At 37.5% G+C, this 17,353-nt stretch overlaps 1 protein-coding gene across 1 annotated transcript in view; it reads left to right on the top strand.

Moving 5' to 3' along the window:
* The first annotated feature begins 550 nt into the window (after positions 1-550).
* Positions 551-17,353, top strand: part of arhgap24 (Rho GTPase activating protein 24) — a 99,689-nt gene continuing 82,886 nt past the window's right edge. The window contains exon 1 of the mRNA XM_057818999.1: positions 551-1,127. The gene's annotated coding sequence lies outside the window, so the exon portion shown is untranslated. The remainder of the gene's footprint in view (positions 1,128-17,353) is intronic.

Raw genomic sequence — 17,353 nt, 5'->3', positions numbered from 1 at the left:
TCCTGTTCAGTTACTTGGCACAGTGAATGGGAATGAGTGTCCAATTGGTCTGAACAGTTTTAATGTATCGCATGAGAGTATGATATGGTCCAAATGTGATTATTCATTGTGTTTCGTTTATTAGAAGAAAGCAGCAAGCAGGATGGGGCTATGGGGGGACAGAAAGGAAAATAGAAAAGGAGAGAGAGAGAGAAGAGAAGAACAAACAACAACAAGAAACACATTCAGTGCTTACACTAACTATGAATATAGTAGTGCTATCGTTAGCTAATCGTATTTCCGGTTGACACCATGTGGGGGGTCTGATGACAGAGGAGAAAAGGAGGGGTGGAGTGTACACGAATCTGCAATGTGAGGTGTTGAACCTAGGATTATGTGAATCAATTGAAAGTGTGGATATGTTGACATCCTATTCTATGCTGCCTGATTGCAAATCCTGGCACCCGTAGTTTCTCTACTTGAGTGTGTCCAATTGTAACCAGTCAATCAGCCTTCAGGGATGGGATGAGGGGACGCGCCACCACCCACCATCTCCCACCCACCAGCCACTGCCGCAACCCCCAAACCGACAAAACACACCGCAGTACCCCAACGGCCCACCAGGGCCAGGGCAAGACAGGGCTCTCGCCCGGAGTTGGCGACTACCTGTCCACCCACTGGCACTCATCCAGCTTCCCGCGTCGTATTCAAGGACATTTTGAATGCTCAGAGTCATAAATAATACTTGTTGTACAATTGATTTATGTCAGGTATGAGACGGAAGAACCAGTTGCGTATCGCAAACACAGGATTGATGTTGGCAGGCAAAGAAAACAATCAGGTCAAGTGCTAATGGGCAGTCGACATGCAGGAGTGTGCTGAATCGCTGACGACCTGACACTGAATGATATGTGTCCGCACCTTATATACACAGCTGGCAACTGTCATGTTTTTGTTGTCAGTTGTTCTTTGTGACATGATTGTGTGCTCAGTTGTTCTTTGTGACGCTTTAAGGAGCACACTGTCTTTGTGACGCATGACTGTGATGGAATATACTGAAAATTAGTAGAGTGTGCCAGGCACATGACAATTTAGCTGGCAAGCTAAGAAAAATCAAGGATTTAAGAAATATTCCACATCATAAACAGGTAAACAGCCTAGTTTGGATTCTCGAGGGGAATTGCTTAACTACAGTGGTATGAAAAAGTATCTGAACCTTTTGGAATTTCTCAGACTTTTGCATAAATCACCATCAAATGTGATCTGATCTTTGTCATTCTGAAGTTGATTTACTTATGTGTTCTGGATCATTGTCTTGTTGCAGCATCCATCCTATTTTTAGCTCAACTGTCTGACAGACGGCTTCAGGTTTTCCTGCAAAACATCCTGATAAACTTTTGAATTCATTCTTCCATTAAATATTATTAAAAGTTGTCAAGGCCTTGAGGTAGCAAAACATCTCCAAATCATGATGCTCCCTCCTGTTGGTAAGTTGTTCCATTTTTTTCTCCACACATGACATTTGGTGTTACTCCCAAACAATTCAACTTTGGTTTCATCAGTCCACAAGATATTTTGCAAAACATCTGTGGAGTGTCCAAGTGCCTTTTTGCGAACATTAAGCGAGCAACAATTATTTTTTTAGACAGCAGTGGCTTCCTCTGTAGAGTCCTCCCATGAACGCCATTCTTGGCCATAGTTATACATATAGTTAATGTGTGCACACAGATATTGGACTGTGCCAGTGATTTCTGTAAGTCTTTAGCAGACACTCTAGGGTTCTTTTATACCTCTCTGAGTATTCTGCGCTGAACTCTAGGTGTCATCTTTGGTGGACGGCCACTCCTTGGGAGAGAGAAGCAACAAACTCTCTCCATTTGTAGACAACTTCTCTGACTGTCGATTGATGAACATCCAGACATTTAGAGATTGTTTAGTATCCTTTCCAAGCTTTACACAAATCAACAATCCTTGATAGCAGGACAATGCTTCTCATCAAGACAATTCTTACCAGGTGTGTGTTTTATTGTGGGCAGAGCAGCTTTAAACCACTCGTCAGTGGTTGGGCACACACCTGATTTAAATTGTTTGGTAAAAATTGGTTTCAATTGCTCTTTAAGTCTCCTTAGGCAGAGAGTTCACTTACTTCTGTCATTGTTCGCATGCTATCCTCATTAAAATATGAAAACCTGTAAATGTTTGGGTGGTGTTAGTTAAAGCAGACACTGTTTTTACATCTGTGTGATTTTGGCAAAGATCAGATCCCGTTTGATGGTGATTTTATGCAGAAATGTGAGAAATTCCAAAAGGTTCAGATACTTTTCCACATAAGCTGAGTTTAAGCGGGGGGGATAAGTGTGATTGCACGTAAATGACTTTCCTATATATACAGTATATAAAAGTTGTACAGCAATAGAGCAAACATAAAAAATTAATGAAATGAACAAAAAATAATACAAAAAAAAAATATATATATATATATAGATAGATAGATATATAGATAGATATATAGAGATGGATAGATATATAATTTAATTAATATACTATAATATAATAATAAAAATATGGGGCAAACACAAAAAGCATTGCTAAAATCAAAGAAAACATTTCTAAAAAGTGTAAATGTGAATTTCTGAGTCTCAAATATTTTTTCTCATTTAAAAACTTGTCTATGATTGAAATGTTTCTTTTTTCGATTGAAGTGATTTTTGCTTGAAAATATATATTTTTTGTTTGAAGCAACTTATTTTTTGATTGAATAATAAAGACACAAATGTCCTCGCCAAAATGTGGCCTGAACGCAAAGCAACATTACTTCAATCAAAAAAGTTGCTTCAGTCAAAAAGCTTCAATCCAAAAAATTTTTTTTGACTTCAATCGAAACAAAAATTAAAAGAAAAATAGCTTTCAAATGCATTTTTTTGAGTTTCAAATGTATTTTTGCATTCGAACACATTTTTTGATCGAATAATGAAGACACAAATTTACCTCCATGTGGCTCCGCCCAGTGGATACAATTTTTGACTGAGGTAACTACATTGGCACAACACCGGTGAGTGTACCATATTCAATGGATGACAATCTTGGCGAAAAGTATAGTTTTCCTAAGCAGCCTGATTTAGAATTCCCCTCAAGAATGATGGGAAACAAAAAAACCCCGCTCATTTTCAACTTAAATATTCTTGCAAGTTAATTTCACTACGTTTTGGGGTCATCAACATGTTGTGCCCTCCCTGACCCAAAAGTCAAACTCCGCCTATGCTTTTTCATACCACTGTATACTGTATTATCTAGGTTTCTGGCTCACAAATTTACTTAAGAAACTACACCTTCCATGAAAACGGAAGTATTTCTTTAAAATGCCTCTGATTGGGTATGCTGGATTCACGATCAGCCACTCACCCCCACAGAACGCAGGTCACAGTTCTGTTTGGATCGGGTTGTTTTGCTCTACAGTGGTTTAAATCGTACCTGGAACATAGGACCTTCTCGGTAATGATTGGGGAATTTTCCTCCTCACAAACTTATCTGTCTTGTGGGGTGCCACAAGGCTCTATTTTAGGGCCTGTTCTCTTTGCACTTTATCTCCTACCTTTAGGAATTACAAAAAAACATAATATCTCTTTTCATTTTTATGCTCATGTCCTGCAGCTGTATCTCCCCCTGAGACCCAACGAACAAACTGCTCTCACTAAATTAATGGAGTGCATATCCGATGTGAAGCAGTGGCTAGCACAAAACGTTTTACATCTTCATGAAAGCAAAACTGAATATTAGGGCTGTCAAACGATTAAAATTTTTAATCGAGTTAATTACAGCTTAGAAATTAATTAATCGTAATAAATCGCAATTAATCGCAATTCAAACCATCTATAAAATATGCCATATTTTTCTGTAAATTATTGTTGGAATGGAAAGATAAGACACAAGATGGATACATCCATTCAACATACGGTACATAAGTACTGTATTTCTTTATTATTACAATAAATCAACAAGATGGCATTACCATTATTAATATTCTGTTAAAGCGTTCCATGGATAGAAAGACTTGTAGTTCTTAAAAGATAGCTGTTAGTACAAGTTATAGAAATTTTATGTTAAAACCCCTCTTCATGTTTTCGTTTTAATAAAATTTGTAAAATTTTCAATCAAAAAATAAACTAGTAGCCCGCCATTGTTGATGTCAATAATTACTTACACAATGCTCATGGTTGCTGAAACCTATAAAATCAGTCGCACCCAAGCGCCAGCAGAGGGCGCCAAAACTCCGAAAAACACAAGTACACGTTTCACTGTGCTGTCATTGTGATATGTTTGAGCGGGGCATTTGTGCGTTAATTGCGTCAAATATTTTAACGTGATTAATTTAAAAAATTAATTAACGCCCGTTAACGCGATAATTTTGACAGCCCTACTGAATATATTACTTTTGGCACACCTTCTATGTTATATGCCCTTGAGCCCAACCCTGGCACCCTTTTTTATAACACATGTTAAAAATCTCGGAGTGATATTCGATTGCAGGCTCAATTTTAAAAAACAGATTAGTTCTGTTTTAAGATTGTAAGATGTTGTAAGTTTTTTCCAGCTCTGTGTCTTGGCTAAAGTGAAGTCTCTTCTTACTCGCCACGACCTTGAAAAAGCAATACACGATTTTATAAGCTCAAGGCTGGATTACTGCAACGCACTTTATGTTGGTCTTCCCAAGTCCTTAATTTCTTGTCTCCAACCTGTTCAAAATGCTGCTGCTCGATTTTTAACAAATACACCTAGACGTGAACATATTACCCCCGTGCTATCATCGCTCCACTGGCTTTCAGTCCATTTTAGAATTGATTTTAAACTTTTACTGTTTGTTTTTAATTCTATGAATGGCCAGGCTCCTTCTTACTTATCGGAAATTTTAGCCATCCGTAATTCTGGCATGACTCTTCGCTCTACCGGCCAACTTCATTTGCAGGCTCCGAGGTCCAAACTCAAAACAGTGGGGAGACCGATCTTTTGCGGTTGCTGCGCCCAGGTTATGGAATAGTCTTCCCCCTGAAATCTGGACCACTACAAATTTGGGCCTTTTTAAATCTCGTTTAAAGACACACATTTTTAGACTCGCCTTTCCCCAAGATTAGCTTAGCCTGATTTTATTTCTTTAGGGTTTTTAATGTTTTCGGATTTTATCTGTTTTATTGTTTTATTTGCTGTCTGACTTATATCGTGATGCATTGTTTCGTTTCTTTTTTTTTCTTCCTAATGTCATTGTATAATACTTTCCTGCCTTTTATTTACTATGAGCCATGTTTGTCTTTGTTTTAAAGCACTTTGGGGACCTTTCGGGTTTTGTAAAGGGCTATATAAATACATTTGATTGATTGGTTTTGTGTGTTTGGAATTGTACATGTAATCTCAGCCATGTCCCAAAAGCTCTCTAAGGAAGTTGTATTTATTAATATTCCCTGATTACTTTCCAGACAAGTTCAGTCACACATATCATAGAATAAAAGGAAGAGGGAGTGTCAATGATAGCGAAAAGAGAGTAATGCTTGCATCATTCCCAAAAACTGCATTGTAGACGATATGATTCATCACACAAGCTAATATTTATCCCTTAAAAGACTCAAACCTTCTGAGTTTTCACATCGCATGGTGTGTTTGCTATCACGCAGTGACTCACAGCGTGGGTTGTAGCGACTGATCTAAGACCAACGCGATAAATCCATAATAGGTTCTCCCATCGGACGTTAAATCATGCAAGAATCTAATTGTCCGCGCTGACCGAAGTGGTGTTACTTGTGCGATACTTCCACATGAAACCGGTTCCTCTTTCACATCCTCTAAGAAGCATTGCCTTCTCTCCACACCAGCAGGAGCAAAGTGTTCTTCAAGCTTGCAGCTTTGGTAACCGGGGGTTATATTTGTCTTTAACACATGTGGGTCACGGGGGCCCTATGTGCAAGACTCTAAAGCGGGAGGAGGGATATTTGAAGGGGTTACGGCACAGGCAAGCAATGTCACGTCCATGTTTCCTATACACGTTTTGCTATTAATTCATCTGGAGCCAAAGTATTCTTATTGGAAACAACCCCAACTGTGTGAATAAGATAAGAAAAAAAACAAATAAACAAGGCCACAGCTGGTGTTGTGGTTTCAACAGACTTTTCCATATATGTGGTTTTGACACAAATGTAATTTTATAAGGTGTTTAAAAAAAAACTAAGTGAAGTACTGATATTTTGAACATCTAAAACTACAGTGATCCCTTGCTCCTTCGTGGCTCAACTTTCGTGGATTTACCGTATTGCCCCAAATATAAGACGGCCCTGATTATAAGATAAGTCTTTTTCAAGACTCTAGTTTGAAAAAAGACTTTTTGAACACCAAATAAAAATTTTTTTACAGAAAATAATTACAGTACATCCAAAACAAATGAGTAAAACAATATATTTGAGAGAAAGAGCATTTTGAAACCGATATCGATAACTTCCTGCTCCTCAAGGCCGATACCGATACGATAACCGATAATGTACATATAATTTTTCTATGTATATTCACCTGAGTTTTTGAACACCTGTAGGTCAAAAATACTAGTGGTTGATTCAGCTTAGATTTGCCTTTGACCGAACCAGAATTTTCATGATGACATGAACATCATTATAATGAACAAAACAAAGACAGTAACAAAACTGTCAGGAGTGGAAACAAACGCACAAATTCCAATCCAACACCGTGCCAAAAATATTATTAATAGGGCCGATAATATATTCTGTTATCGGATTTATTGGGATGACGTCATAATTCCTATTATCGGACCGATAATTATCGTGCACCTCTAAAAGTAAGTATACCAATCTATTGTGGTAAAACAAGAAAATTGCAATAACTGCATAAACCTTCAAAGTGTAGTCTAACTGTAACTGTAGTCTTGAAACAGATCTGAATAAGGAAAGACATTGCAATAAAATAATGCAAACTGGTTAAACTTGAGAGTAGCTGAGATCTGTCATGACAGAACATCGCTTAAATGATATCTGGCGCCATCTAGCGTCGTGAATGGTTATGATGTCTAAACCGCGGATATAAGACGACCCCCTCTTTTTCAGTCTTATTTCAATGCAAAAAAACACCGTCTTATATTCGGGCCAATACGGTATTAAAAATATTCATAGAAAATTCAGAAGTGAGAAAAAATATTCGTCAAAATTTAGAAAATATGGCGTGAAAGTTGCACATACGCTAGCAAAAGGCGGGGAAAACCCGCACAACTCAAAATCTATCCTCTCTGATTCGCTGGCCAGCATCCCCCCCTTAAGCGATCCCAACCGGCTCGGGAATCTCGCAAGCTGATTGGCGGAGACGTGAGAGAATGCATTTACAGGATGTATTTTTTAGAATATTTTATGTACAGTATGTTATTTATATTACTAGAACCTGCAATTTCTGGAAAAATTACGATGGGGCTTTGCTATGGTAGATCCAGATCTATCAGGTAACTTTCTGTTGATTGGACATTTTGGGGACAGTTCTTGTTGATATCAGGGCACTTCTTGTTTATTTGGGGACATTTCAGGGACACGTCCTGTTGATACAGGTCACTTCCTGTTGATTTGGGGGCATTTTGGGGACACTTCCTGTTGATATCAGGTCATTTCCTGTTTTTCTGGGGACATTTCGGGGACACGTCCTGTTGCATGGCTGTTGATGGCATCAACGTACTTGGGCGCCAACTGAATGTCAATGGGTTTTCGATAAAAATTACCAACACACAGGTTTTTCTGTCATTTAAAAATGAATGAGAAATTTGGACGTACATGGCCGTCAATGACATGGACATGCATGGCTGTCAATGGAATCGACTTACTTGGTCACTAGTCAATGGAGTGTCATTGTAAATGTTCAAAAAAATCACAAGGACCTACATATTCCTGCCATTGAAAATGAATGGGAAATTTGGACATACATGGCTGTCAATGGCATCACATTGGAAATGAATAGGGACAGTTTTTGATGAATTTTGGGTGAAGCGTACATTTTTGGCAAATTCTGTATACAACTTGTATGTCCCTTACCGTCCTGAAATTTTTGATGTGTAAATTATGCAATTTGGTTAAAAATTTTTAGGACTACATACAGTTTGATCCCCCCCCCCCCAAAAAAAAAAAAAAAAAAACGGGCGGATGGAAAATTTTTGTGGGTCACTTGAAAAATTTCGTTCGTCGCGCGAAAATTTCGGTCATTTTGATATTAGAACGGTGCCAGTCGGTCAAACGTTTTGGGCTGTGCGGCGCGCCGAAGAACGGAATTTTACGATCTGGGCGTTTGCTTTGCAAAGCCCCTTCTAATAATATTTTATTTACACGCTTTTTCTTTAATATTGTAATAAAAAGATATGCATTTATAGTGTTGTTGATATTATACATACCGTATTTTTCGGACGATAAGTCACAGTGTTTTTCATAGTGTGGCTCCGAAGTACTCTGAAGTAGTCTAAAGTGACTTTTGTGTGAAATTATTAACACATTATTATATCTTTTTACATGATTTAGTGATTTAGTGTGACCTGCTGGTTTAGTAAACTTGTTAGTAGAGTTGTCCGATATTATCGGGTTGCTGATAATATCGGCCGATATAAGCATTTTAAAATGCTATCTCAAAATATTGACATTAGTTTTTCATGATCTGTTTTGGACCAATATGCATATGGCAGTGCTGTCATGTCCACTTATTGTCTGCCTGTGTTATTGGTGTTTTGTCGCCCCCCCTGTTGGCGCTAGATGTAGATATTAGTTCCACCATTTTCTGCTGATGTAATCATATGTGGACGCGAGCTCATTGAGAATAGACGACCTAACGTCTGCAGCCAGTCTGGCATAGTATTTCTTGCCATCTCACCACATTGTTTGTGCCTGATACAATTCATATTCATGAGCGTTGTGTAGTATATTGAAGCTATATTTTGTTTTGTTTGCATTTGTGGTGAAACCTGGTTACTCATTGCTTGCAAGCTGTACTACCAGTTGCTATTCAAATTGACACGTAGTGCATACTTTGCTTTATTTGTGACTTTATTGCATATTATTGATACAATATTTTGTTGCTTTTTGTTTTACAAAAAAAGTATCAGTGCTTTTGTCAAGAGAAAGATGGCCACAGTAAAGCCCAATTCAAATTTACTCCAGCATCTGACTTCTCTTTAGAGCCTGATTTGTTGGCTATCTGTTGATTTGTGTACCCACACCCAGAATAAGTGCCTGATTGGCAATTTGCACTTGCACTTTATATAAAAAAATATGTTTGCACTATTTTGATTTCAACAATAAATATAGTGATGCAATATAGACACTTTTTCCATAACTTTGGTTACTTAATTTTCACAGAATGTTTATTGGGAAAACTTTAAAGTTGTTACATTTATAATTATTATAGCATCCAGTGGGACACCACAATACACTTAGCTATAATATGTTAAGACAACGACCACGTATATCCGTATCAATTTGACATCAGTACCGGATTTTCAGAGTTTGACGATATCGGGATATTGGTTATCAGTTAAAAAGTTATTACAGGACATCTCTACTTGTTACAATGTTCTTTATGGAGGTATATTTGTGTCTTTATTATTCAATCAAAAAAGTTGCTTCAATCAAAATATATATTTTCAATAAAAAATTCATTTCAGTAAAAAAATATGTGTGAATGCAAAAATAAATTTGAGACAAAAAAAAGCATTTGAAAACTTTTTCTTTGAGTGAAGTAGTTTTTTTTTTTTTTTTAATTCAAGTAATGTTCTTTGCGTTTGGGCTACATTTTGGCTAGGACATTTGTGTCTTTATTATGCAATCAGAAAATAACTTGCTTCATACAAAAAAAATATTTTAAAAGAAAACTTACTTCAATAAAAAAAATATTTTCTATCATAGAACATTTTTGAATGCGAAAAAATACTTCAGACTCAAAAATTTGAGTTTGAACACTTAATTTTTCATTGAAAATGTTTACTTTGAACGAAGAAATTCTTTTTGTGTTTGGACCATTGTGTAGGACATTTGTGTCTAAATCATTCAATCCCAAAAATATTTTCAATTAAAGAAAAAAAAAAAAAATCCCTTACCCTAAAAATGATATTTCATTAAAAAAAAAAAATATATATATATATATATATATATATATAATTTTTTTTTTTTGAAGTGCAAAAAGTTTTGAACGCACCTTTTTTTTAAGTGGAAAAAGTTTTGAACGCACATTTTTTGTGATTAAATAATTTTGACACAAAAAATGTTGCACTTCCCTATCGGTCAGACATGAGTGACTAGTGGCTACACCAATGGTGTTTTTCTGAAAAGCTTGAAGAAGCAAGAATTATCAGCTAGAGCCCCAGGCGAAAATAACGTCCCTCAGGCGGACGACGGGTTCGATGCAAGGCGCGCGCCTCCATTCGAGAGCCTGCAGCTTAATTGACTCAATGGAAAACTCACCCGCGCAGCTGCTGGTGGCCCCCCGCCTTGCGCAGACCGCGTGCTCACCGGCCTGGCGGCTGGCTACCAGGGTCCCACCGGAGTGCCGCGACACGGAAGCAACCGGTGGCCGGCCTCCGCGCCGGGGCGGGGGTGAACAGCCCTGTTGCGGCACTCTGGTGGTACCCCAATGAATTCATTGAAGCAATTTTTGGGGGGGATTTTGGCAAGTTTTTCTTATTGAATAATAAAGACACAAATCTACCTCCATGGTTCTTTATGCTGTAGTTATTTGAATAACTCTGAATAGTGATGCTACGTTATACATGTACCGGGCACGATCTGAGTTCATTGTTTATGCGTCATGTAACGTTAGCATACCGTGCACTTATTCAAGATGTTATTTCTTATTCTAATTTTATTTTAAGCTGCCTTTCAAGATAACATGTCTTTTCTTGGTGTTGGGTTTTGTCCAATTAATTTTCCCCAAAAATGCGACTTATAGTCTGGTGCGACTTATATATGGCAGAAAACACTCAGGTGACTTGAAGTTCCGCTCTGAGACCCCCAATTTGGCCAACTTTTATAATATTTATAAGATTTTGATATAAAATACTTCAAAAAGAGATAGTAATACTGCATTTTGTAGTTCCCACCTACTGAGCCCCTAAAGGGATATCGACAGAAGTAAAATAATTTAAGTAATCTGGTGTTCACCAGATGCTTTCTGGTGCGCACAAGAAACAAGCTGGTAAACATTAGCATGATATAGCATTTAAGCTAGCGGACTTTTGCTATGCAAGTTTGCCAATTGTTGTAAACATTGGAATTATATAGAATTTAAGCTAGCGGACAACAATGCAACAATGCTTTGTTAATTAATAGCCTTGTTTAATGCTAATCTTTACAACAATTGGCTAACTTGATGCTTTCTGGTGCGCACACTAAACAATCTGGTAAACATTAGCATGATATAGCATTTAAGCTAGCGGACTATACTGTACATACTAAATATGGCGAAAAACACTCAAGTGACTTGAATTTCCGCTCTGAGACCCCCAATTTAGCCAACTTTCAAAATTGTCCAATATGCATGTGTGATACATCATTGGAAAGCTTAAAATCTCAATTTTCTGGGGGAAGAAAAGTCTTGGACAGGAGGGCATTTTTTTTTTTTTTTTTTATGTTTTTTAAACAGCAAAACCCTGTCTCGAGGTGAGAGCACGCGAGAGCAGAATTACAGACGCCATGACTTTAATGAGAGATTATCGCGTACTTACCTTGTTTCGATCCAAAAACTCCATGTCACATGTATCACTGAGTGTCAAGACACAGCTGTGAATGGCCACAGCTGGATTTTTGGGGGATTTTATGGGTGAAACGTGGTAATATAGCAAAGGGTCGTAATGCAAAAATCGCAGACATCACGGAGTGGTCGAGATGTTCTTTTTCATATATTTACCCTTTTAAACGTTTTTTTCCCCCAATTTTTCTTTGTTTGGATCGATTATTTATCATTTAACATATCAGGGAAAATGCGACAGTGACAAAAAAATACAATTTAGCAATAGTTATGAGGTAGATATCCGTGACTTTTTTACAGACGTCATTTTTTTCATTGTGATGTAATTTGTTTTAAAATTAAAGATATGCGAGCGAAAAACATTTTTAAGTTTTTTTTTAACAAAATATTAGACATCAATTAATGATTCTAAGCTAAAAATGACAGACATTTTGAATAAGAAATATAATTACTTACCATGTTTTCATGGCTGGGTTGAACCAAAAACGGTTGCGCGACGTTGTTTTGGCTTAAAATACAGCAGTTTCTTTTAAAGACGAGTGCAAGAGCAGAAACTGCTTTTTCAGTCTTGTCTGTGTTTTCCGCCATGTTTTTCCCCACGTCATTGTGCATTTATTGTCTAGTGCGACCTATACACCGGTGTGACTTATAGTCCGAAAAATACGTTACCCCCTAAAAATGTGTGTTAAAAATGGAGGAGGGTGACACTACTTACGCGGTCAGTTTTGGTCCCCACTAACCGCGACAATTGGGGGATCACTGTATTATCAGGCAACTAGGATAGGCTCCAGTGCCCAATGACCCTTGTGAGAATGAACGGTATGGCTAATGAATCAACACCTTTGTACTTAGCAATTTACACTTTGTGCAGTACTATGACTTATTTTGGACCGTATAGAGCAGCATGTGTGGGCCTCTTCTTCCTCACACGACAGCATTTTGGAATGTCTAAGGTCTCGTTGCGTTTTCCTCACCACAACTGAGTGTAGACCAGACTCAGGCCTCTCTGCCACACACAAACTGACTCACAGTCGTCTTCTCTCACGGAACGAGACGCGACGGAAGGGCTCCCTGGACAAGGCTAAATCGAGTCCAAATTAGCCCCTTTCAAATTGCACCTTCAACACCACCGCCTGGAAAAGACCTTTTTGTATACAACTTTCCCTCCTCACAGCCACTTCCTGTGGTCACACATTCCACTCTTCCTTTTTGTTGCATTTTCACAAATCCTTGAGCGGTTTCAGTAAAAATATTCACTGTCTCAGCCACGGGGATCTTCCCAAGCGTAACTATTCTCAGAATGAAAAGGCTGATTGATAAATCTATTACCAGAAAGAACCCTAACTGACTTAGCCTGATGTATTCCATTGACAGGAAAGAATTCATTGTGCTGAAAAAGATATTATGAAATGAAAAGGCTATAGTGGAAAAAGACATTATGAAATCGTGAAAAACGCTTTTCATTTTCATCTGTTTTTTTTCTTTGTAATAATAGGGTATATTACATAATTTGTTATTTATCAAAATGGTATTTATTTCAAAATGTTTTTTTTTTAATTTAACTGAATCTTTTGGCGTTTCATACCTGGTTCATTACATTACTGTCCTTATTAAAAATAATATCAGAATAATAATAGAAAGAAAGATGCATAATGTATATGTGAGATGTATTGTTTGCTATTTTTGCTCTCTTTAAAGAGAACCACTTTTAGTTCTTAAAAGATAAACGTTGGTATGATTTAAAATAATTCTGATGTTAAAACGCCTCTTGATGTTTTTATATAATTTGTAAAATTAGTTTAACTAGTAGGTCGCTATTGTTGTTGGCGTCGCAGGACGGTGGCGTCACTGGGCTAGGCTGCCGGGCTTCCAGAGTAGGACTCTAGCGACATAAACATGTCATCTGTTCAGCCCTTTCAATTTGAACCCGAGAGGAACATTAATGAGCATGACAACACTGTCGATATTTCACAAAGCGAGCAGCAAAAGCAAAATGAACAAGAAAGACTGGATGAGACGAGATGAGAGTAGGACAAAACCGGTGTTCTGCCAAAATGCTCTACACTGGCGAAACGTCCGACAAGAGGTGAATTTGACTACCGTGCGCTTTCAGCTTGTTTTGTTTAAATACTTACAGGCGGAACGTACTAAAGATGCCTTAAGAAAATACTTAAACGTAGTATTATCAAATAAGGTTGGTTTAAATACGCTACGTGACTAATGTAGTCAACAGATCAACAATCTGCTCTAAAGCTACCACAAAAAAACACAATGCTTAAAAGTACGAGAGGGAAACATATGCTAAAAGTATTTTGAGGCAATGAATAGGTAATAAAAGATTATAAATACACAAATAGTAAGTACTCGCCGCTTTTAAGTGATGTGCGCATGTTTTGACGTCTCGCTGCGTAGAAGGAATTGCAGAAACCCGGTAGTGTTTGTCTAGGTATAGTGACATCTGCGGACTCCGCACTGTTGGTGGATGCAGGGGGAAAAAAAGGAAGTGTTCAAGAACACAATGTTTTTGTAACACTGCATAACACTACAAGGACTAGAGGTGTGCATCGGCACTGCCCTCACAATTCGATTCGATTACGATTCGGAGGGCCACGATTCGATTCGGTTCGAATTGGCAATGCATCGCGTTGCATTAAAGCCTGGGATGCATTAAAATTCTAAAGCAAAGCATATTTTTGGTGAATCATGAGGCAACACAAGCGGTAGGACATTAAACAACTTTTTATTGGCTCTTGTGTCACTCCTGGTTGAAGTCAAATGAAAATACTTTCATATATATATATATATATATATATATATACATAAAAAAAAAAAAAAAACAGATCACAGCATTTAATTAGTGCATTGAATGATGAATGAGACCAGGGCTTTTTTTACACACAGTAGCAGCCTTTCACACAGTGCAACATCTGAACTCCTGTGCAAAATCAGTAACAACAGTCACTGTATTTTAGTCACAACGACCCATCAATAAAAATATTAAAGTAAATGTTAAAGAAAACGACAAAGAAAATATTCTAGTGCAGCAGCATCTTTATCGCAATATCAATCCAGGGATCAGTTCAGTTGCAAACAAAACATCAACTAAATTGCAATGTAGAACAAAAGTAAAATGTAGGCCTGGCCAACTATATATGTGCAATAGATTAGATCGGGCCTAAAGAATCCAGCCCAACCCGACACGGCCCGCTGGTGTTGAAGCTTGACCCGGCCCGATCAATTAACTAGATTTGCAGGCCCATCCTGAAAAACCCGATTTTTTATTTTTTTTTAATTTGTTGGAGTGATGCGGGAAAAAAACGCAGCAGCAGACATTTATTTTCATTTCTTCGAGTTGGCAGAAAAAACGCAAGTTTTCTTAATGTTTAAATAGTCTACATATTTTTATGATCATTATAAGAGCATTTACACAGCGGAATAACGCTGGGAAAGTTTAATATAATAAAAAAAAAAAAAAAATGGTTTTGCAGACACACAGAGGAGAAGATTCCAAAGGATCACATTTCTGTTGCCTTTGTGTGCATCAATAAAAGTGTCTTTCGTAACGAATCGCAAGCGCCACAGCGGGAGGAGGAGAACAAAAAGCGGGCTGCGCCACAGCGTTCATGTGCGTGCACAAGCAAATGCACAATCCAGAGAGCCTGCTCTCGGTTTTATCCCATTAAAAAAAATTTTTTTTTAAATAATTTATTAGTCGGCGCGACGGCCCGACCCGACCCGAACGTGAATGCTTAACATTTTGGGCCCGACCCGAACCGTTCGGGTTCGGGCACAAGATCTAACCTCCAAGAGATAGGACATAACATAACAATGGCTGAAGCGGAGAAAGAGGGAGCGAGAAAGATTATTGATGCACCTAAGACATTGAAAGCAGACATCTGGAGACATTTTGGCTTCTACGAGGTTGGTGGGAAACTTGACAGAGTTATACGTGTATAAAAAATGAAACATGAGAATAATAATACAAATGGGGAAACCAAATCTGTTGCATCACCGGAATTGCGCAGGGAAGATTTTTAAACTTACTTATATATTTTAAAATGCGCTGAATCGATTCGACTTGTTGCCCGCATCGAATCGAATCGTCCATGCCCCGCATCGGGATGCATCGCTGCATCAATTATTGTTGACACCACTAACAAGGACCATGTTATTTTTTCTACTTCGATAGTATGTGTATTGTTTATCGATCTAATAGCTGCAATCAGTAACTTAAGTCCTCAGATGAAAACCAACAAATCTGTTACGGTCTGCGAATGCGGAAGCAAGGTAGGACCCCAAATAGCAGACAACAATAACAAAGGAATTGCATATGTAGCCCAAATAATTTTAATATTTAACAACAATGAACTATTAATAACACACTATAAAATTAACAAGAAAAAATAAAAAAAATAGTCGTGTTGGGTCTCAGTCAATTTTTCGTCAAAGTCAAAATCGTCGAATATTAGTTGCATTGGCAACGAAATCAATGTCTCAGGTTTTTACAATTGCAATAGTTTTTTTTTCCCAAAGTTCGTTGAAGTGCACTCTTTGGAAGAAAAAAAATTAGGTATCAGTCCGATGACTGACACAATCCTACCAGACAGACAGTCCATCTGTTATTCCAGAATTATCGATGTCCTTGGTTCTTCACATCAATCTGGGTTACCTCGCCATCATTGAATCCATTCTGGTGCTCTTCTTTTTTTCCCAATCAGAAAAAAAAACTTACCTGCATTTAAAACAGGTCCTGAGTTACAATCTTTTCAGTTTCATTTATGTTGTACAACATTTTCAAACAATACTGAGTAATCACACAATAGAAAAAATTCTAACCTTTAACTAGCATTTTGTATGCAATAAATTATACATTTTTCATACAAAAATGTTAATTACGCTCTCAAAAGCATTTTGTATGCAATACTGTAAATTATACATTTTCCAAAACGCAAAAATGATAATTACATTTATTTTCCTTTCAAATGGAAACTATATTTTTAACATCTCAAATAGCAATATATCTTCGCAAAAATATCTCACCGAATAGTCTTAACAGACGACGCCTGGTGCTCTTCCTCTCACACAAGGCTTTTGGCCTGCATGAATAAGGCGCTAGCTGTTAGCCATGAATGTAAATTTAGCATTAGCAAATTAGCGAATTGTGTTTCCACATCTTATCTAGTGGTTTCTGCTCAATATTTTCACCACGCGACCGTCTGAATTTGCTTTAATGCAACAGAAGCCACACCGCAGCAGTTGATGTATCAGTCAATTTGCTTTTCTTTATTTTGTTCTGGAGCGAACAAAACTTTTTCCTGTGGTGACCCTTTATTATATGACATACAGTGGGGCAAATAAGTATTTAGTCAACCACTGATTGTGCAAGCTCTCCCACCTGAAAATATTAGAGAGGCCTGTAATTGTCAACATGGGTAAACCTCAACCATGAGAGACAGAATGTGAAAAAAAAAAACAGAAAATCACATTGTTTCATTTTTTAAGAATTTATTTGCAAATCATGGTGGAAAATAAGTATTTGGTCTATACCAAAAGTTCATCTCAATACTTTTTTATGTACCCTTTGTTGGCAATAATGGAGGCCAAAATGTTTTCTGTAACT

Source organism: Corythoichthys intestinalis, chromosome 17 (genome assembly GCF_030265065.1).
Source record: "Corythoichthys intestinalis isolate RoL2023-P3 chromosome 17, ASM3026506v1, whole genome shotgun sequence".
Classification (NCBI taxonomy): Eukaryota; Metazoa; Chordata; class Actinopteri; order Syngnathiformes; family Syngnathidae; genus Corythoichthys; species Corythoichthys intestinalis.
Note: the sequence above shows the minus strand (reverse complement) of the source record. Positions and strands in the feature narration are given on the sequence as shown.